We start from the raw sequence: 22,483 nt of genomic DNA, 5'->3' as shown, positions 1-22,483 counted from the left end.
GAAAATTGAAAACATGTCCACACAAAATTTGTACATGAATGTTCAGATTAGCATTACTCATAATAGCCAAAAAGCAGAAACAAACTTAATGCTCATTAACTGATGAATGGATAAACAAAATGTGGTATATCCATGTGATGAAATTTTTACCATAAATGGGAGTGAATTATTGATACATGCCAATTTGCGGATGCGCCTTAAAAATATGCTAAGAAGTCAGACACAAAAGGCCACAAATTATATGATTCCTTTTATATGGAATTTCCAAAATAGGCAAACTCCTAGGACAGAAAATGGTTGCCAGGGTTTGAGAAAGAAGAGGGAATGAGGAGTAACTGGTAATGAGTATGAGGTTTGGGGGGAGGTGATAAATATATGCTGAAGTTAGATAATAGTAGTGGTTTCACAACTTTGTGAATATGCTCAAAACTAGTGAATTGTACACTTTAAAAGGGTAAATTTATGGCATTTGGATCACATATCAATTTTTTAAAGAAGTACCTAGATTTTGTTTTATTTCCTAAGTGCCTTGCCTTCCCATAAACCTTCTGGGAAAATCATTTCACTTTTGCCTGGAGAAAAGAGAATAACAAGGTAAACATTGTAAGAAGGAATAGTTCATGTCAGTACTATTAAATCATTCCAAAAAGACAGAAACAAAACACACCTTAATGATGAATTCCCTCTTGCTAGATACTAGATAAGAAATGCACCCTGCCCTTAGCATACACAGTCAGAGAACTTCCTACAGTTGGAGTTGCCAAATACATGGCCTCCCTCTAAAGGAGGAAAGATGTCCTCCAATCACTGAGGTGTTCAAGCAGAGGCTGTTGGGATGTTGTAGATAGAATTCCTGTGGGTAGAAGTCCTGATTAAATGTCCAAGATGTTTAAGGCCCTATTAGATCTGAAATTCTAATCCTCTGACAAGTCTCACTAATGTGCCAGTCGTTGCTTCTGGATTTTTGTCTTACATTTAAAAATACTTATTGCAGAATTGGAGGCATTAAAAAGAGAATGCATGGTGTCTGCCACAATTATAACCACTTAGTTTTTTCTTTCTCAGACACTGCTTATTCCTAGCCTGGTTCCTTTATGTCTAGGTTTTATTTTTTTTTTTAAATTTTTATTTATTTATGATAGTCACACACAGAGAGAGAGAAAGAGAGGCAGGGACACAGGCAGAGGGAGAAGCAGGCTCCATGCACTGGGAGCCCGACGTGGGATTCAATCCCGGGTCTCCAGGATCGCGCCCCGGGCCAAAGGCAGGCGCTAAACCGCTGTGCCACCCAGGGATCCCTATGTCTAGGTTTTAATGTTTTTCTTCTGCCTGTATAATTTGCCTCCCCTTTAGCATTCCTTGTAGTAGTAATATTATATGAGAAGGAGTGTGGTGAGGCTTCAAGGATCTCTTCTGAAAGAATGAGACCCTTGGGATATTATTTTTCAAGAAGTTTAAAGTTCAACAGACTGGACTTTAAATCATGGCTCAGACTTTTAATAAATGGATAATCTCCCTCAAATTATTTTATTTCTATGAGTCTCAGTGTCTTAATCTGTAAAAATATTTAACTTGCAAGTCTATTAAAAGTTTTAAAAATTATTCATAATCTTGGAACCCAAGAATGACAGCTATATCATTAGCAAGATTATTTTGAGAGCACAAAGGTGAATTAAGCACCAAGAATGGTCTCTGTCTCTTTTTTTTCAAGATTTTTATTCAAAATCTGTATCTAATTTTGACTATAAAGACCATTCAAATTATTTTTCTTAAAATAGAGAAGTAAGCATTCAAGTATAAAAAAGTTATATGGGAAATTATTATTATTATTATTTTAATTTTTTTTATTGGAGTTCAATTTGCCAACATGTAGCATAACACCCAGTGCTCATACCGCCAAGTGCCCCCCTCAGTGCCCATCACCCAGTCACCCCAACCCCCTGCCCACCTCCCCTTCCCCTACCCCTTGTTCATTTCCCAGAGTTAGGTGTCTCCCATGTTTTGTCACCCTCACTGATATTTTCACTCATTTTCTCTCCTTTCCCTTTATTCTATGTGGGAAATTAGTAAGAACATTGAATCGGGATTTGGAGTTCCTTCCATAACTCTCATATAAGTAATCATGTAATCTTAAATACATATTTTATGTTTTGAATATCAGCTCTCTTATCTCCATATAACGGGATCAACCCTAGTCAACATTTTCCAACAAGGTTCCTTGATTAAATCAATTTGGGAAACTCTGAGTTGAACAAAATTAACCTTAAAAAAACCACTGCAATCCTTCCTAGAGGCTTTGTATGCCAAAATATATTGTGATTCTCAAGTAGGGAATATAATATGCAGTGTTTCTTAAATTTATTGGAGCATTGAGCTACTTTTTATAGAACATCTCACAAGATCAGTGAGATGGCACAGAACACATACTGGGAAATACTGCCCTATATAGTATCTAAGGAAGGCCCTTCAGGCTCTAATGTTCTGAGGTAAGCTGCCTCCTGCACTTAAGAGTTTTCTAACTCACGGAAATCTTATCCTCTCTGAATTTCGGTTTTATGTCTGTAAAATGGGGACAATTGCCATCTGCTTACCTCACAGTTTGGTGGAAAGATGAAATAATGCGCTGCTTTACAAACTATAAGACACGACACAAATGCAAAAGTACCTTCATTTCATTATAAGATTCTTTAAAACATGAGATTTTACTAAGAATATTCAAGACGATATAAACAACAGATGTATGCACGTGTTTATACTGAATTTAAGACAGAAAAGTGTGCAAAATTTCTTTCTCTCACACCAAGGGGATTCCCTGATTATTGTTTGAGCTTGTGTTTAATTAATATGACGTATTTTGTAAGTATCTATGATTTCCCATACTCAAAATGCCTACTTGTATAATTAATTAACAAGTAATTAAATTGTGAAGGCCCACTGGGTTCTATAATTGCTGAGGGACAGAAAGCACTCATAGAGGTTGTGTTTTTGCTGTTTTTATAGAATTTGTGCATGGGAAATAGAATGCTTGTGGAAGATTGAAGGGTAAAGATATGATACAGATATGTGACAAAATGGAAAGAATATGTTTGGAGCCCGAAGGCTGGAGTGTGGTTCTAATGATTCCAGTCACTGGCTGGGTGATTGTGGGCAAGCAATAACCCTCTGAAAATCAGATGTTTCCTCAATAAAATGGGCTTTTTGATAAAACATTGTGTAGCTATTATGAATAAAAAAATGAGATAATCCTTTGTAATTCTAACTTGCTCTAGTAATATTAGTTTTATGGCTTTGATAAGGTATTTGAAGGCTTTGATAAAGCCCCTCAAGTATGCTGAATTGATGAGCAAAAAACCACCAGAAAATTCTGATCACACAAGCCTGTACTACCTTATTTGGCCCTTGTTAGCATTAAAAAGCACATGAAAATATAATACACCATAAGTGCATAAAATATATAATATACTGTATAGAAAATTTAACTATTATGTGAAATTCAGCTCCATAATATATAATTTATATAAAGTCCATTGTAGACTTTATATAAATCTGTTTTTTTATATTCCTGATCTTATAAAGTGGGTATCCTTTAGGAATGATTCCACTGTAACACAGATAATAAAAGGGAGTACTTAAAAACCTGTAAAATTCCCAAGTAATAGTCACTGTACCTCTTCCTTCTCTATATTTAAGACATTCTCTATATCCTCAGACAAAATAAACACTGACTTAAAAGTTATAAAGTGTCATCATTCATACCTCAATATGCTATATTCTAGAAAATATTTTCACAGAAGCATTTTAATCTGATTGTTGTCCCACAGAACTAGGACTGGACTTAGTTATTTTTCTGAAAAGAAATTGGTCATCCAGCTTTTTATAGAATAAACCATAGACTCCATTTTTGCTTATCAACTACATTTCTTTACGCTACGCAGTGGTCAATTGATATTTCTTTAGAAAATATTGTGAAGGAGGCATTACAATAATCAGTTATATAAAACTACATTTAATAATTCAGCCTCATAGTAAACCATATGACATTTTTAATTTTGAAGAACTTTCCAGTACAACAAACATGAAGGTAGAGAACTGCCTTTATCAAATAGGAGCAGTGGATCCAATGTTGTATATTTTGTTCTTTTTTCTTACAGTAAATTTCATGATCAGTTGTTGGACTTTGAAGGGGTTGGAATCAATTTTCTCTGCAATGATGAATACAATATATGTTAAAAAGCCATTGTGTTAGAGTAGAAGCTGGTGTGGTCAAATGCACATGGTTGACATGTTTTGTTAAGAACCAGTATTGGACAAGAACCTAGAAAACAAAAACAGATAAGCCTCTAAAACATGTGACAGCCTCAGTGAGAAATGAGAAAATGGATATGACTCAGATTATGATTTACAATGGGCCTCTGCATCTGGATCCCTGGGCAGAGTTCTTTGTGAGATTACAGTGTCACTAAAATTATGTGATCAACATGGTATCTTGTGCTAATTGTCCTGACATCCAATCATCAAGATTAAATATCCTAAAGGGTGATATACTGGAATCCTTTCTATCATTTTACTTCTGTAATAATTGGGACAAATTTGTTTGGAAGATGGGTTTCTTGATGTTCAAGTGATATTTACCTTTGTGATTTCAGGATCATGTTTGTATATGCTTTCTTATTTTTGTGAACACTGTATGTTTAGACCCTTACAGGAACTCGATTTATTGTTTCTTATCCAAATGACATATTTTTGCTCATGTAGTCTTCCTTTTTAGAGCAGCCCTATAATTCTTTACCTTTCTCTTCTGTGAACTCTTTCCAGTTTATTTATAAGTATTTAGTAATGCTTGGGCTGTCCACCTCTTTTCTTCTTTGAGAAATAGAAGAAAAAGGAGGAATGCCATTTATTGTTATTTTGGTCATGTTTTTAATTCAAATGGCCACACATTTTTCCCTTCTCTGCAGCCACATCCTTGTAATGTGACATTACAGATCCTCCCTTTAAAGGGCTAGTGTCTATTCTCACCTTTAACTATAGGTTAGTCATGTGACTTGCTTTGGCCAATGGAATATTAGCAAACCCAATGCAAACATAGACTTGAAAACTACTTGCATGGAAGGGCTTGCCTCTTTGCTCAGTTTGTTTGTTTATTTATTTATTTATTTATTTAAAAAAATTTTTTTCCTTGCTCAGTTTAGAACCCTGAGACAGACCCTCTGAAAAATCAGAGCTAACCTGCTAGAAGATGGAAGAGAACCAAAGAGTCCTACACAGTGGCCTGCTGACCATCAGATGTGAGTGAGGCCCTCCAAGATGATCCAGTCACCATTAAATGTACCAGCTTATCCCAGATACATGAGAAAGCCCAGTAAAGGTCAGGTGAACTTGCTCAGTTCAAAAGAACTATCCAGCTGACTCACAGAGTATAGACTTAATAGTGAAGATTAAAAAAAGCTCCGGGGATCCCTGGGTGGCGCAGCGGTTTGGCGCCTGCCTTTGGCCCAGGGCGCGATCCTGGAGACCCGGGATTGAATCCCACGTCGGGCTCCCGGTGCATGGAGCCTGCTTCTCCCTCTACCTGTGTCTCTGCCTCTCTCTCTGTGAGACTATCATAAATAAATAAAAATTAAAAAAAAAAAAAAAGTTCCCACACTGTATGACTTTTCTTTTTCTTTTTTTTTTTTTTTCTGTATGACTTTTCTATTGCTATGTAATGAACCATCCCCCAATTTAGCAGCTTAAAACAATAAACATCTATTATCTCACGGGTTTCCATTGGTCAGGAGTCCAGGCACAGCTTATCTGGGTGCCTCTGAGTTGAGACTGAGGTTAAGGTGTTGGTGAGACTGCAGTCAGCCCAAAGCTCTGTGAGGGAAGAATCCACTTCCAAGCTTACTCACAAGCATTTTGGCAAACCTCAAGTCCTCATGGGCTGTTAACAGGAGATAGCAGTTTCTTGTCACAAGGGCCTCTCAACAGAGCCACTCACAAGATGGCAGCCTATTTCTCCCAGAGTGAAAGATCTGAGTGAAAGCAAGTGAAAGAAGACCCCTAAGGCAGAAGATACCAACTTTTTATAACCTAATCTTCATAGTGACATTGTATTACTTCTACCACATTCTATTTGTTTGAAGTGAGTTATTAAAGTCAGCCCACATTCCAGAAGAGGGAATTACACAAGGCATGATAGCAGGAGGCTGGGATCATTGGAAGTCATCTTGGAGGTTTCCTACTTCACATACTCATAAAAAGACCAGTTTTTCTCTAACCATGGAAACAAATAGCCACCATACTAATTTTTAAATCCATTTACTAGATCAACTACAACTCGCCTCACTGAACATACTTTTGTAAGCCCAACCAATCAGTATGAGCCTCTTACTTGTGTAGATCGATCAGTCAGGAATGAATTCCCTCAAATAAGCACACATGTGAGTGTGTCAGCCAATCAACAGAAGTCTTGCTCAAGTGACCATGATTCAACAAATGATGTCAACTCACTTATGACCCTGAAAATCCACCCATCTTTTTTTCTCCATGTATCCTCTGTCCCCTGTATAAGATCAGCAGTCTGCTTACAGTGACTGTACTTGATTAGCCAGCAGAAAATTCAGCTTTGTCTTTTTATTTGTTTGAGATATTGATTGAGTGATGGTTTATCATCCTTTGACAACCTAGTAGATGTTTTTAAGTCATGAAGTTTGGGAAGTAAGTCATTAAGCAGCAAAAGGTAACTTTCATGCTTTGGTAAATAACAGATCTATCACAAATCATTCTGGTTTTCATTCTCAAAGGAGTAGGACCCTGGCTCATGGAAGATGGAGAGACTATAGACTGTCAGTCATTAATGGAAACACTGCCTTGTAAAAGTGCTTGAGAGTCAAAGTTATCATGGTCACGAATTCAGATTAATTTGTGATTCAATACATTTTATTGTGTCATTCTTATTAAAGTCCAGAATTACAGATGTCTTAAATATTTCTGGAGGAGTTTTTTCTACTTGGCTTTTAAATGCATCCAGGGGGCTTGATCTTTTCTTTTAAAATACTAAAGATGCTGGTGTTGATCTTGTGAAGGCACATACTCTCACATAACTGCAGAATGAATTCTGAGAAACTGGTATCTGGAAGGCACATTTTAAAAGCTTGATTTATTTTTATGGTGAAAGAGGAATTATTAAGAAATTCTTGGAAATGGGCTGTGACTAGGTTTTTTTTTTTCCTGCCACATTTTACAGGCTTTCATGTGAAGCTCCCTTAGTGCAACATTGGCCAAAACAAGCTCCATGGTATCTTGTGCTAATTGTCCTGAAAAACAGCATGTTTAAAAAAATTCTGAGTTTTATTACATGCTGGTCAACTATCAGATGATGAGTAAACTCTACAAAAGAGGCATATGGCAAGAAATAGTCTGAGAAATAAAACTGTTTTTCCCAAAGCTAATTATATTCAGTATACACTGTTTAAAAAAAAAATCTAGGTTTGATGAAGAATGGAAAGATATGATAAGCCAAAGAGTTGAGCTGAGGGTAGTAAACTGGGGGAAGCTTAGCAAAGCCTATTTGTTTGGATTCTTCTTAGCTTCCCTGCCTTGGACATAAGGATGTTCCTTTCCTTTGGTTTTAGGGAGGGCACCTCTCACATGAAGATCTTATGACCTGCTTCAAGGAAGTGGGGTAGGGGGAAGGTCAGGGACACTTTCCAGTTTCTACCTTTTACTCAAACTCCTTCACCTTAAAAATATTCAGTGTGCCAGAGTGCCATATTTTGGGATAGCATGTTCTGAACCCTGTTACTGTCTACTACCTCTAACTTAGAAATGGCTATAAAATCCCAGAGGTAAATGATACGTCTAAAAGTTGTTTAGTCTATTCGCTTTGCCAATCAGTTGTCTCAGAAGCTATGCTAACTGAAGATAGGAAAGTTGTGTTTTAAAAAGTTTAGTTAACCTAGCTGCTGTCTTTAAATATTTTATTTTTATTTATTTTTATTTTTAACTGAAGTGTAGTTGACATGCAATGTTATACTAGTTTCAGACATAACAGCATAGTAATTCAACATTTCTATGTATGATGAAATGGTCGCTATGGAGTAGCCATCCATATACATTTAACATCTTAGTATATACAAAGAACTAGGTTGAAGGATTGGGATTGGAGATGAAACCAAGAAGGCTGAATCTTAAAATGCCATGATAAAGAATTCTAAGTATATTTTTAAAGAGCACAGGAGCTTTTGAAGAGGTTTAATATAGCAATGACATAATCAGAGCTGTGTTTTAGCAATATCAATCTGGGGGGAATCCCTGGGTGGCTCAGCGGTTTGGCACCTGCCTTTGGCCCAGGGCACGATCCTGGAGTTCCAGGATCGAGTCCCACGTCGGGCTCCCTGCATGGAGCCTGCTTTTCCCTCTGCCTGTGTCTCTGCCTCTCTCTCTATCATAAATAAATAAATAAATAAATAAATAAATAAATAAATCTTAAAAAAAAAAAGAAATATCAATCTGGATATGTGTAGGATAAGTAGTATAGGGGAGAGAATAGATGGAAGGAGACCAGTTAGGAAACCACTGTCGTACTCCCGGTCATAGGTTCGGATCCCACTCTACCACTTACCAATGTGTAACCTTAGATGCCACCTAGCAATTGCACTTCAAGTTCTCCCACAGTAAAATGAGAGTTGATTCATATCTTGGTAGAACTTGAATAACCAAAGCAAAACTCTTTTACTCTGGGTTTCTATGAAGCAAAATTAGAGGAAAGTAAGAGTTTGGGTCATTGAAAGAATAAAAACAGGTTTAGTGAGCATTGGTCAAGCATGAGCCTCTTTTGCTTACTTTAATAATCATCTCCCAGTGCAGAGATTTCCACCTACATGATAGCTGACAGATGGCCCCCAGCCTCAGCTTCAGTACCTCCAGTGCTAGGTAGTTCCCTTTTCTGAAGGCTACAGCTTCATCCACTGCCAGGCAGCTCTCATTATGTTTTCATTTGCTTCTCTGTGAGGTCAAATTTACTCATTATTATCAGGTCTCTTATCTAAGATTACATTAAATAAATCCACTTTTTCTTCTGTGTGACCATTAAACTTGAGTTTAGTCCCTCTCAGCCAAACATTCTAAAGTATATTTAACTGTTTTCTGAGGATATAAGGAAGTGGTTTTTGGACTCTTCGCCATCTTGAATATCCAGAGCAAAGTGAGTGCAGCTTTTGTGACTGTCTGAATGCTGCCGTGACAGCCCATGGCTTCTCCTCCTCAATCTCCCCTCCCATTGCTGAAAGCATGATTCAGATTCTCTCTTCCTGATAAAAACTTGAGGTTCCCCAGTGTGTGGGCTCTAGGGATGGGGCTTGTGCAATGGCCCAGGAACTCTCTGTGGATTGTTAATGCTAGATTGGCTGGGACTAAAGGCTCCTGGTTTCCAGAAAACCCATTAAGTGAAAGATTCAATCCACATGGCTGTAAGAAGAGAGATTATACCCAAATTTCAGGCCAGGGTTGTGCCTGAACCCAACTTGGGAAGGGCATGGTGGCCTCTGGACTAGTAGCTTCTTTTCCAATTCCCATGGACCCTCAAGATTTCCAGGTCCTGGGCAGCTAGCATTTTTCAGTGCTTCCCTGATCAGCAAGCACTTGCTGGCTCAGCACCAGGGCCCAAAAGTGTTTGCTCCCCTCACTCATAGGTCCACTTTCAAGCTTGCGCTATAAAGAGACCAGAGGTCTCCAAACTTCCTTGGATTACCCATTTCTCAGTGACTCTTGTACTTTATGTCTCTAATGAACTTTTAGAATTCATTCTCCTCCACTTCCCATGGGTTATAGTGTACAAACACACACACATAGGCGTGCACGTGTGACTCCCCTAATTTCTTCCCTTTGCTGAGGGATTAGGTCCTGGTTTTTGGATATAATTTCTTTTCTCAAAGCCATGTGGATTGAATTGTTCACTTAATGGGTTTTCTGAAAGCAAAAGTATTAATTCCAACCACCTGTCTCTTACTCAAGAGGCAATACGTGTTCTTAGCCCAAAGCACACAATGTTACCCCACCAATATGCCTGCCAGCTTAAGATAAGGTCTGGGAGAAGGAGGTTCAGGGGCCTCCCAGGCCTCCAGAACATCCCTCTCTGGGTGGCTCCTCCATTCAGTGTCTGGAACACAGCCACACAGGGACTAGGAGCTGGTGTTTGTCCAGGCTGGTCTCTAATCTCTGAACCCAGGGTTCCCTATAGTTTCTCTGTGAAGGTGAGGCTTCTAGTTCCCTCAAACCTGGCTGATTATTATTCAAGCTGGCCTGTGGCCACTTAGTCCATCTTTCCATTGGACACAATATGATTGACCCTCCATCACCAGCAAACAAGGAGAGGCAATGTGTTCTCCTGGCAGGAGGTTGCAGGGTGGCAGCTGTCCATCTCCCTACTGAGACAGAATTCAGGAATCTCATGGGGTTAAGGGACCTACAGGTGTCAGCTAACGAATAGGAAGTCCAGGGCACAGTTCATTCCCGTTCTTTATCATCTGTTAAGAAACCTCCATATCATCTCAATCAGGTAAAAAGGCAGAGCCATTTCGCAGATCAGAAAGGCCCATTTATCTTGTAAAAACAGATTAGATTTCCTCCGCATGGTTAGCACTTGTAGCATGCCTTCTGGCTATGACACTTCATGATGCATATTTCAGCTTACTAATAATAAGAGCTAGTTAGTGCTTATTTGGTATTAACTATGTGCCAGGTACATAATATTTCACACATTTTAACCCTTTTAATCCACAGGACAGAAATATGGCAAAGGCACTCGAATTAACTCTATTTTATAGATGAAGGAATAGAGGCACAGATTGCTGGTAGCCTACTCCGGGGCACGTGGAGTGAATAGGTATGGTACAGCCAGAACAATCTGGCTTCCCAGCCCAGGCCAGACCAGCACACCACCCTGGCCCTCCAGATCTTATCACTCCTTCAGTATGGCCTCAACTTACCTTTCCACGTCTTTCCTTCCCACTAGTAAAAACTGGAGAGCATTCACCCTTTTCTTTACAATGGTCATTCCCCAACCCCTTGTGTCTTCTCATGATCTTTTCTTTCTTTTTTTTTTTTTCATGATCTTTTCTGTGCCTAAAATGCCTGTCCCCGTGCCCCAATCTCACGCCCATTTAGGGGAGAATGACCCTCCCAGAGATACCATCAAAGCAGAAGAAACCACCATTCACTAAAGTTCCTACTATCTTTTGGGTACTGTACTAAGGAAATTCACGTAGAATATGTTTAGTCCTCACTCTGACTTTTCTGATATAGGATAATGAGAAGAGCTTTGAGTCGAGTTCCCTGCTCAGCCTGTAAAGGGCAGAGCAGCATCATGGGCACAAGGGTGCCCTCTCTTTTCCTGTCCCTCCCACAGAGCACTTTGTGCATCCCTCAGGACACTTTGCCATCCCTACTCGTACAGGTATTTGGGTACTATCCCTACACTAAGACTTCTGATAGCAGAAATTGTGTCATGCTGCTTTTCCTCCTTGGGGTGCCCAGCCTGGTCCTTTGTACTGAAATCAATTAATGAATGTTTGTGTCGTTGAATGACATTGGATTAAAGATCAGGGAGGCAGTCTTCATGGGGATGACAGGCTCGTGCTTGCCAACCCCAACACTTCTTCCAAGTTCTGAAATAACGAGCTGTCAGTTTCCTTGAGTGGCTAAGCCTTTTGGGAAGGAAGAAGTGAGCTGAAACAAGCAAGTACCTGCCTCAGTCCACCAGAAAGAGGAAGCTCTTGCTTTCAGACATGACGAATTCCCAAAATATGTGGTGTTAACTCCAATAGCGTGCATCTAGCACAACCTGAGACTACGCAGGCATGTGCAAACCAGCTCGGGAACAAAGAGCCATCCTAACCCCAGAGGTGCCATAATACATGAAAACACCACAAAAGCAATTTTAAGTTGGATATTCCATGGTGTCTGCAAAAGAAAATAATTTGTTAATTTTCTTTTATCATATGCCATGTTTTTACTTAAGTGTGTCTAATTAGCCTGTGTTTGTTGTGTGCCAGCTGTGTAAGTAATTAGATAAGGAGCCCAAGGCACCATGTCTATTCCACCATAACTGGATCCTGATCTCCAAAAAATACTTTTCAATTCCTGTGGCCTTTTCCTCTCTCATTCTGAAGCAGAGGGCTGAGAGCCATAATGATGATGTTGCCATTCAGGGGCTGCAAAAGAGCTTCAAGCTGCCAGCCCTCTTTATCTTGTCCTGACGCCAGATGGCTGAAACCTGGAGTGACTCTAAAAGGCATAAACCTGATGCTACAATTGCGAATTAAATATTGGAGGAAGAAAAGAAAGAGGTTAACTTCCATTTCATCCAATACATAAGAACACAGGGAAGTTAAGGCAGTATGATGTGTAGAGGTTGGATTTGAGATCGATTAAAAAGGCTGTATGGGGGAGGGATCAGTTTCAAGGGGGAAAGAGGAATGGGTGCAGTGAGACCAAGAGAAAACTATTGCAATCATTTTTTAAAAGATAATAAGGACACCCTGGGAAAGTGTTGGAAGGAATGATGAGGGAATAACAAATCTGAGAAGTATTGGGGATGTATTGGGAAAGGATGGGTAATTTATTGGTTGAGGGTTGGTTGAGGGAGCAAAGATGATCCCCTTTCTGCAGACCAGCTGGGTGGATAGTTTGTGATCACCTGAAATGCAGAATGTAGGAGCAGCAGGGGGTATGAAGAGAAGATGATGTAGAGGTTGTAGCAGCTTAAGCCTGCTTGCTCCAGGGTTGTGGGTGAAGTAGGTAGCACTGCCACCGGCTAATACCGGAAGGAGTAGGAGTGTGTTGGGGCCTTGAGAATGGTGAAGATTTACAGCGGTAACTGAATATAGGGAAGACGTTGACCAAAGTGGGGGAAAAAGAGCAAAGGGCAAAAGTAAGGACTCAGCAGAGCCTGGAGGACACAGATGGACAGAGTAGTATGAGTTTCTCTAGCAGTGTCGACTGCCCAGCTGTTGGAAGAGAAAGAGCAAAATGTGGCACCAGTGGACCAAGAAACGAGCTTCAAAAAGGTGACATTCTGAAAGACATACTCTGGTCTTGCATCCTCGGATTGCCGAAGTCTTGGATGAGTTAGGTGGTATCTGTTCAGGCCAGATACTGATCTCCAGAATTTTTGTTTTAAACAAATCGCTGTGTGAAGAAATATACTTTGAATCATCAGTGTGAGAAAGATTCGAAGGAGCTAAGGAAGGAGGACAGGAGACCAACCAGGAAGCGGTCTGTGGAAACAAGAAGGTTCTGGTTTAAGACGTTATTAGTTGAGGGCCTTATAAAGCCAACAGAAAGGTGGATTTCTTTCTTTGAACAAAAGCTAGCCCAAAACCCCACAAGTAGTCTCTTTGTTTGCCCAATTGTTTGTCTGTATTAAAAGAGGAAGAAAATACAGGGGTGTTATGTTTGAGAGATAGTATGATTTGGCAGGTAAAAGCACAGGCTCTGTTAAATCAAGCCCCTGGGTTCAAATCCCAACTCTACATGGAAGACTTGTGTGGTCTTTGACAAGCTACCTAATCGTCATCTGCAAAGTGGCAATATGGATCTCACTTCAGTTATATGGTTATTGTAAGAATTAAATAGGTTAATACACGTGAAGGGCTCAGAAAAACTGCCCCATCCACATTAAGAACTCAATAAATGTTGGTATTATTCTCATATCCACTTAACCCAAATGCCATCATCCCAGAGTCATCTTGTTCTTGATGTTAAAATGAGCATAGCCAAAGATCCTATCTCCAGTGCCCCCGCTTCCCCATTTGTGTGCATTCCTATAGATTCCAGAAGCTCTTGCTCACTAAACTTTCACCTTTCTCCTCACCCCCTACGCCAGGTGCCTTTTTTTCTACCTATTGGTCCAAAGGTAGAATACGGCCTCTTGTCCTGGATTCCCCTGGTGTATCTCCATCGCAAAGTAAGTTAGAAGAATTTTCTCTGAGGCTCTGAGGGTAGTAGAGTGGCAGCTTGTAGCACAGCACTGCAGCTTGCCATATGGGCCATCACACACCTCTGCTTTCAGAAGTCCACTGGACATTCCCATCGCCAGGAACGTGTCCCTGCTCCCATGTCCAGTTCCTGGGCCCTTCCTCCCTTTCAGCTTCACCTTCTTCATGTCCCTTCCTTTTTAGTCTGGTCTCCTCATGTTCTCTTTCCTGTGCTGCCAGAGGAAGCCCATCTATTTTTCTTTATTGTTCACAGCAATTAGCTTTCCCTTTGGGTCACACTCCACCTTCCAGAACCACATCCTTTCAGGATGTTTTGTCAAATAAATAAAAAAAAAGATATGTTCACTGGGAAAGTGCTGCTGTTGGCTTTTGAAATAAATTTTTTCATTAAAAGTACTTATGTTCATAATAATTGCTACCTACTATTATCAATGCCTAATCATATCAATGATTCACAAACTCCAGTAAAAAGTATCCTTCTATTCAATTTACTAATATTTTGTGGAAAAGTTTTCCACCTTTGTTCATGAGGGAGACTGATCTGTAGTTTTTTTAATATAATATTTGGGACAGTGTTTGTTGTCAAGATTCTGCTGGCCTCAGAAAATGAGTTGGGACGCATGCTCTTTTTCTCTTCTCTGGAAGAGTTTGTGTAAAAGTACTGTTATTTCTTCTTTAATGCTTGGATGAGTTTACAGGTGGGAGCATTGGATCTGGATTGTGTTTGTGTATGTGTGTGTGTTTGTGTGTGTGTGTGTATGTGAAGTCTTATTGATGGGAACTCAGATTGTTTTTATTTTCATGTTTCCCCACATGAAAAAAACTAGTTATAAACTCCATATGGCCCATAATTCCTATACAAATGTAAGAACAAAATTTGTATGCTAAAAATCAACAAAGCTGTAAAAAACCATTATAATCAATAGTAACCATATTATTTCAGTGTGATGGATAGTTGTTTTCTTTGGCTAAGTTGCATTTTGAAATGTAGACGCAATGTTGTTTGGGTCTTCTGAGTTTGCTGTACCTAATGTGCCAAGGGATGACTCAACCGTCTCATCCCTTTTCTTCATCTGAAGTATGAGAAACTTTTCTCATAAGGTGCACAGTGACATCATTTGGCCTTCATGTAGCTGAAATGCCTCATCTATGCATTAAATCCTCAACCGCTGGTTTTTACACTAGTCTTAATCATTAGAATAGTCCATTATATTACTTGGTGGCAGAAGGTTGTTTCAAGTTGTCAAATCAATCTCATTTATTAACTAATATGTGAAATCGAAATTGTGTGCTGTGGGAAAATCTTTTAATTGAAAACTATCATTCAAAAGAGAACTTGCACGTTTATAGCTGGTAATATAATTCAACTGGAGTGTAATTGAGAATAAGGGAAAGTCATTTCTGTTTTGATATTAGGACCCCTAAGGTCTGGCTGCTGATCTACCATCAGGCAAACATGCTTCCGATGCCTTAAATGTGGACACTTGAAGTGACTCCTCTGGGCTACTACAAATGCAGTTAAAATTGCATGATGGTACTATGGATGGTAAAGTGGCTGTCCAGATGATTCCTGATATGTTGATGATACTCTTAAAGATCATCATTAAAAAGAATACATAGACTTAAAGTGTTCCTGTAGGGAACATGTAGGCCATTGGAAATGTACTTACAGACCCCCATGAGTCTAGGGACCCTAGCTGAGAAACACTATTCCATATCAAGGAATCAAGTCTTAAAAATTCTGCTACTTCCGATGGCCTGTTCATCATCCAATTCTGTTTTTCTTTCTTTTTTTAAAAAAATTTTAAAACATCTTTCCTGTGTGCACTCTGCTATTCTTGTCCCAAAGCCAGCATTTCCTTGTAACAGGGCTCTTACTGCTGGGAGGAAAGATTTCAGGTTTTGCGTCTGCACAGGCAAAGTTTACACCAAGTGTTGAGCTAAGAGGACTTCGCTGTCCCCTAACAAGTACTGTGAAGAGAATGGCTGCCTACTCTGGCAGGATCGTATTCTCGCATGTGGTTGTTGTTATTTAGGTTATTTGTTTATCTTGTGACCTGCCCCTCTTGGGGCTAGACCAGAAGCTTCTGTTGTCCCAGCCCAGCAGAACCAGAGGATAAATACCTTAAATCCTTGGCTTTTAGGTGTCCAAAAAAAGTCTATCCTATTGAAATGGCCAAGTCTGTTCATTAGCTCTTCAGCAGGGGTGGAGTCTTAGACAGAGTTAGGGGAAAACTTCGAGCAGAAGCCGAGAGCAAGATGATGGTGAGGATCTTTATTCATTTTGATTTATTTATTTTTAACTTTTTAAAATGTAAATTCAATTTGCCAACATATAGTATAACACCTAGTGCTCATCCCATCAAATGCCCTCCTTAGTGCCCTTCACCCAGTCACTGCATCCCCCCACTCTCCTCCCCTTCTGCAACTCTTTGTTTTTCCCCTAGAGTTGGGAGTCTCTCATGGTTTGTCTTCCATTCTGATTTTTAGCCCACTCAGTTTCCCTCCTTTCCCTTATAGTCCCTTTCGCTAGAGGATCTTTAAACAAGTGAGCTGTGCCCTGCTCCCCTGCCTTGTGGTTAGCTCCAATGTGGGGGAGGGGATGGATCCTAGAACAATTCTCAAAATGTAAGAAGCCTTGAGTAGAGGGGACAGGTTCTCTGCTTCCTCTCTAGAACCCTGGGAAGTTTTCATTCAGCAGCAGCAGCAGCAGCCCATGACCAGAGACTTAGAGACAGAAACACGGGGAGCAGGGCTGGAGGGGTCTGAGGCAGCCCCAGCAGGTTTCCTGCAACCCATTTTATACGATAAAGGAATTGGAAGGAAAGCAGAACTTTTCCATACCCCAAGAAAGCACAAAAAATAGCTGTGAGCAAAACTGACAGATCTGAGGTCGTTATATCAGTTGTATCAGTTGTAAGATCAAACGGCATCAAAGGACGGTACGTCTAAAGAGTCACTAAGAATGTGACTGCTTGGGAGCTGCCAGCAAGGGGAGGTGGGACAATGGCCATGGTTATGACTGGACAGATGGCTGTGGACAGATGACTAAGTCCTCGCTTTCTCCCCTGGTGCCATGATGGTGCATGAACCCCACTTAGATGCTGTCTCAGGGAGAAGGAGGGGAGGGGACAATCCCCAGTGACAGAACCCAGGAGAGCAAAAATGATCTGGGATTCACTAATCATGTTTTAAAAATTAGTTTTCAGTATCTAAATTTGGCAAAACGTTCAAAAGAATCATCAACTTAATTGATAAGTTCTGTCCTATAAACATATTTATCAAAGAAATATATCCTGAAGGCAGACAAAAGGATATTTTCTGAGAAAATAGCTGGGCTTCCATATTTGCACACTTCAGTCTAGAACTATTGAATTTAACAGTGGCCCCAGTTTAGGCACATTTGCTCAGAGCTTAACGGGTACTTCAACAGAGAGAGATCTACTCAGGTAGACAAAATCTACAAGACAGGATTATTTAAAAACATCACCAATTTAAGACCTAGTAATCATAAAATGTAAATTTGAGAAAATTATGGGAATTAACTTTTTTAAAAAAACATATTTAAGAAGGTAAATCCTACAAAAGATAGACATAATGTTGAAGATAGGTAATGTTAAGAAACGTATTAAAGTTTGTGAATATGTAGAAAATTAATTATATATATTTTTACAAGGAAACACAGTTTTTCATTTTATTTATGAAAAACATAGATTTGTAAAAGAGCAGAATAATACGTATAGAGTTTACTGAATTTTCATAAACTGGAATCAGCAATCAGATCAAGAAACAGAGCACACCCAGGACCCCAGAAGCCCTCCTCCAGTGCCTGCCTACCCCTCTCAAGGCAACACTAGCCTGGCTTCTAAAATAACCGTGGATTAATTTTGTTTCTTGAATTCTATTGATGCCTTCTTTTGTGTCTGGCTTCTTATGCTCAGTATTCAATTTGTGAGGTTCCTCCGTGGTTTTTGTCTATAGGGGTAGGTTGTTTATTCTCATTGCTATATTTTTCCATTCTACAAGTATGCCACAATTTTTTTTTTTTCACAATTTAAAAAAATCTATTCCTCCGTTGATGGACATTCGTGATATTTTCAGTTAGGGGCTTTTGGGAATAGTGCTGTAAATGATACAAGTGTATTCTTGTATAATTATTTTGATAAATATATGTATGCTTTTCTGTTGGGTACAGTCTTATGAGTGGAATTACTGGAATTATGTACATGGTGTACGTAGATTTAGCTTAAAAAGATGCTGCTAGACAGTTTGCCTAAGCAGTCGTGTCGATGTGCATGCCCGTCTGCAGGACCAGTTGTGGTGGCTGAGGGCATCCTAAATAACATTTGCATTTCTTCTTCTCCCACTTCATTTTCAGTCTTCTTGGTCTATTTTTCCTCCTCCTCCTTCTTCTTCCCCTTACATACTCTAATACTATTATTTCACTTGCCTTGTAGATTATACCATGCATTCTTGACTATTGCAGACTAATATAAATAATAGTGAAAGGGAAAATAAGGGAAGGGAGAAGAAATGTGTGGGAAATATCAGAAAGGGAGACAGAACGTAAAGACTGCTAACTCTGGGAAACGAACTAGGGGTGGTAGAAGGGGAGGAGGGCGGGGGGTGGGAGTGAATGGGTGACGGGCACTGGGTGTTATTCTGTATGTTAGTAAATTGAACACCAATAAAAAAAAAATAAAAAATAAATAAATAAATAAAAAAATAAATTGTCACTGTTACTACTTTTTGGATAATGCAAAACCCAGAGAACACTTTATTCACCCTTTCTACCCTTTATGTTATTCTTGTATTCTAATTCTACATATATGCTAACTATATACATTCCTATCAGTGTTTTGTAGAAATAACATTCACTTAGATTTGCTCCTCATTCTCTTCATTCTTCATTTCTATGCTTCCATCTTGGATAATTTTTCTACTGCTTAAAAGTGCCTTAATCTAAAAAAATAAAATAAAATAAAATAAAAGTGCCTTAATCTTTCTTTTCATAAAGGGTCTACTGGCAACAGAGTCTCCCCATCCCTACTAAAAATGTCTTTGTTTCACTTTTCATTTTCTTTAGGTTGTGTGGCAGTCACTTATTATCAACACTTTGAAAATGTTATATCTTTGTCTTCTGGATTTTATTATTTCTATTGATAAGTCAGCTCTCAGAATTATTGTTTTTCTTTTGAAAGTAATGTCTCTTTTATCCTGGCTGAATTTACATTTTTTTGTTTGTTTCTTTTCAGTGATTTGATTATGTTGTGCCTAAGTGTGGTTTCTTTGTATTTATCCTGGATTCATAGAATTTTAAAATATGTGATTTGATATCTTTGGACAGTTTAGAAAATTCTCAAATATTTCATCTGCCTCATTCTTTTTCTGGGTTCCGATTATATGTATGGTAGGCCCTTCTATCATTATATATATATATATATATATAATTTTGGGAGGTATATATATAATTTTTTGGGAGGTAATTATATATATAATTGGAATATATATATAGTGGAATACATATAATTAGAATTATATGTGTATTTCTGTTTGTTTAAATGTTTCTCTCTCTTTATGTTTTAGATGCTGTACTGCATCACTCATATTCCCCAGTTAGGATTGAGAGGCTTAGTTTCCCAGCTGCTGGGTATGTTGGTGCTGACAACTCTCAAGTGTTTGTCCTTTCCAAAAATTTAATTCAGCTGAAGCTAGCCACCTCCCTGAAGTTCAAGACCTCTTCCTGGGAATGGCCTGCCTCAAATGACTGATCAATGCAGAGGTATAAAAGATGAGCCCTGTTGCTCCCCGCCCTTGGTAAAATTATAAAGGGCTATTTCAGCTTGAGTGTTTCCTGTGGTGTTGGCTGACTGTATTGAGACCTGATTATTCCCCCTGCCCAATTCTATTCTCTTCACTTTCTTTACTTCCCTCCAGATATTTAACTGAAGAGCTCTTCTCTCCCCCCCCCAAAATTCCTGAATTCTATTCTCTAAGAGTCTGCTTCCTAAGGAATCTGACCTGCAATACTACCCTACAGTTAGTAATTTTTCCTCTTAATCTATCTTGCAGTTTACTAATCCCGTCTAATGCTATGACTGGCTGTGGTCAAGGAATTATTGAGTTTTTAAGTCATTCATAGTTCTATTTCCTTTTTTTTTATAATAGATTTCACTTATTTGAAGAAACTCTTCATCTTGTTAAAATTGAACTTGATAACCATAATATCTGTGCGTTTGTTTCTGGGTTTTTTTTTTTTCTTGTTCCTTTCTACTAACATGCTTGCTAATTTTTTAAATTGAATGTTGGACAATATGAAAAACCATGAAGATTGGGATGAGGTCTTTTTCCTCCCAAGACCATTTAATTTTCTTCTGGCAGAGAGGATAGGGTAGATTGCCTCTCTGCAGTTAAGCATAGATATGCCTTGAAGGTGGATTTCAGCATTGTAGAAACCTGTTTATTTCTGGCTCACCCTTGCTCCTGTGTTCAGCTCTGTAGGAGTCCTACCTAGAAACATGAAGTTTGTAAGAGGTACCTCTTACTTCGATGGGTTCTGAATTCTGTTTTTTTTTTTTTTTTCCAGCGAATAGAACTTCTGAAAGCTCTGCTTCTCTTCTCAGACTATCATCTGATACTTTCTTCTCAGTTCATGCTGCTATGTGAGACAAATGCTCCACAGGAAAAAGCGTAGACCTACTGGGCTCACGTCAATGATGTTGTCTTCTCCATGATATCTTGGTCTTCAAGTCTCTCCTCTTAGATAGTTCTGCAACATTTTCAAAAGAAATCTTAAAGCTTTCAATTCCACTTCGCTTGTTTTCTTTTCAACAACCTGCTTGTATTCATTTTTAATGTTTAGGCAATTTCTTTCAAGTTTTGTTCTGATGTACCAAGGTATATTCTTAAGGCAGAATTCCTTTTTAAAGAGTTTTTGAATAGAACTCTTGTACATGTATACCAATATAAGCCAACCTATTGATAGTGTGTATATATGCATTTATTTCCAGTGCCCATTTCCCTTCCCAAAACTGTCCTCCATTGGAAATACATCATTGTATAACAAAGAATTTTAAATCTTGAGAGCTGAGGCTTAATTTAGTCACTTCAACAGAAAGTCCTAGCCTCTCATGTAATTTCCAGACCTAGCTTTATGGTAGGGAGGGTTAAGTAGAATCTCCTGGAGCTCTTTGTCCAGAGCAAATAGTAAAAATGAGCCCATATTTCCTGCTATTGAACTCATCTGTGTGACTATGAAGCCCTAGATGTTGGAGAGTGACAGCGGAGTATCATAAACTTAATCGAATGGTAGTTTTAATTGCAATTCTATTCCTGGCCCCTGGATTGTAATTATTGATCTGGTTTTCAACCCTTTTTCGTTATTTTGTGCTTCTTCTATGTTACACTGATTCATTTTCACATCTCAAAGTATAGCCAGTAATTCACATTTTGAGATAATCAACCAAGCAAAGAATTAAAATCATTTCTAGCTACTCTAGCTAATATATCCTTAAATTTCTAAGTGCACTAATATCCTTACATTCAGCTGACATAATGATATCCCCACCCCCACCCCACCTTGGTCTGCTCTGGTACCATCAGAATCCATTTTCTTATTTTTTCTGCCAGCTTAGCTTTATTGTCATCACTACCCATATGTGGTAGGTTGAAAAAAGGGCTGCAAATGACTTGCCCCATTCCATTAAAAAGTAGAGTCTATTTCTCCACTTCTTGAAAATGAGAGGCTTCTGACCAGCTTTAACCAATAGAACATGGAGAAAGCCATGTTGCTCAAGTCCTGAATTTAGGCTCCAAGAGGCTTTGTAGCTTCTGCTTTGACAGTGGGAACCATTCCACTAGCTCATGAATGAACCCAAGCCAGCCTGTTGGCGAATTTGAGATTGTACAAATAGTCTGCCGCCATCCACTTAAGATCCCAGACATGTGAGTGAACTCAGACATGAATAACTGAACCTGACCCAGACCAGAAGGACCACCCAGGCCTTCTCAGCCCAAGTTGATAACTGGACTCATGAGCTAGATAAAACTGCTGTTGCTTTAAGCTGCTAAGTTTTGGGTTGGTATGTTATGTAGCAATATGGAAAATTAATTAGCAAAGTTTTGTTACTTTTTTGGCATGTGAGCATTCTCCTCCTGGATTTGACTTTCTAATTGGTCTCCTGGGGGATGCTGGGTTATAATTAAAACTCTAAAGGCAATGAGAGGTGGTATAGGTGGAGCCTGAAGAGACTTGGAACAAGAACAGTGTCAGGCAGGCTGATTCTGCTCTCAAAGGATGATTACTAGAGTTTGGGGAATTCAGAATCCTTATTCCTCCCAAATGTTACCATTCTAATTCTCATGGTTCCACTCTTTCTCAGTCAGTGCTGTTTCACGTGAAATACATTGTTGACTTAATTCTTCAGCCCCCATGATGACACTCTGCATCTGATTTTTATCTATATATCAATTTATCTGTTTTATTAATCAATATGTTTTAT

General features: G+C 39.0%; 1 long non-coding RNA gene across 1 annotated transcript; it reads left to right on the top strand.

Moving 5' to 3' along the window:
• The first annotated feature begins 10,762 nt into the window (after positions 1-10,762).
• On the top strand, positions 10,763-21,141 carry LOC112678227 (uncharacterized). Its single transcript, XR_004809757.2, has 4 exons — positions 10,763-10,870; positions 13,871-13,951; positions 19,569-19,764; positions 20,569-21,141. It is a non-coding gene; the product is annotated as an uncharacterized LOC112678227 (long non-coding RNA).
• Positions 21,142-22,483: the final 1,342 nt, after the last annotated feature.

This window comes from Canis lupus, chromosome 27, assembly GCF_003254725.2.
Source record: "Canis lupus dingo isolate Sandy chromosome 27, ASM325472v2, whole genome shotgun sequence".
NCBI classification, from domain to species: domain Eukaryota; kingdom Metazoa; phylum Chordata; class Mammalia; order Carnivora; family Canidae; genus Canis; species Canis lupus.
The sequence above is the reverse complement of the archived record's forward strand: the minus strand, read 5'-3'. Positions and strand labels throughout refer to the sequence as shown.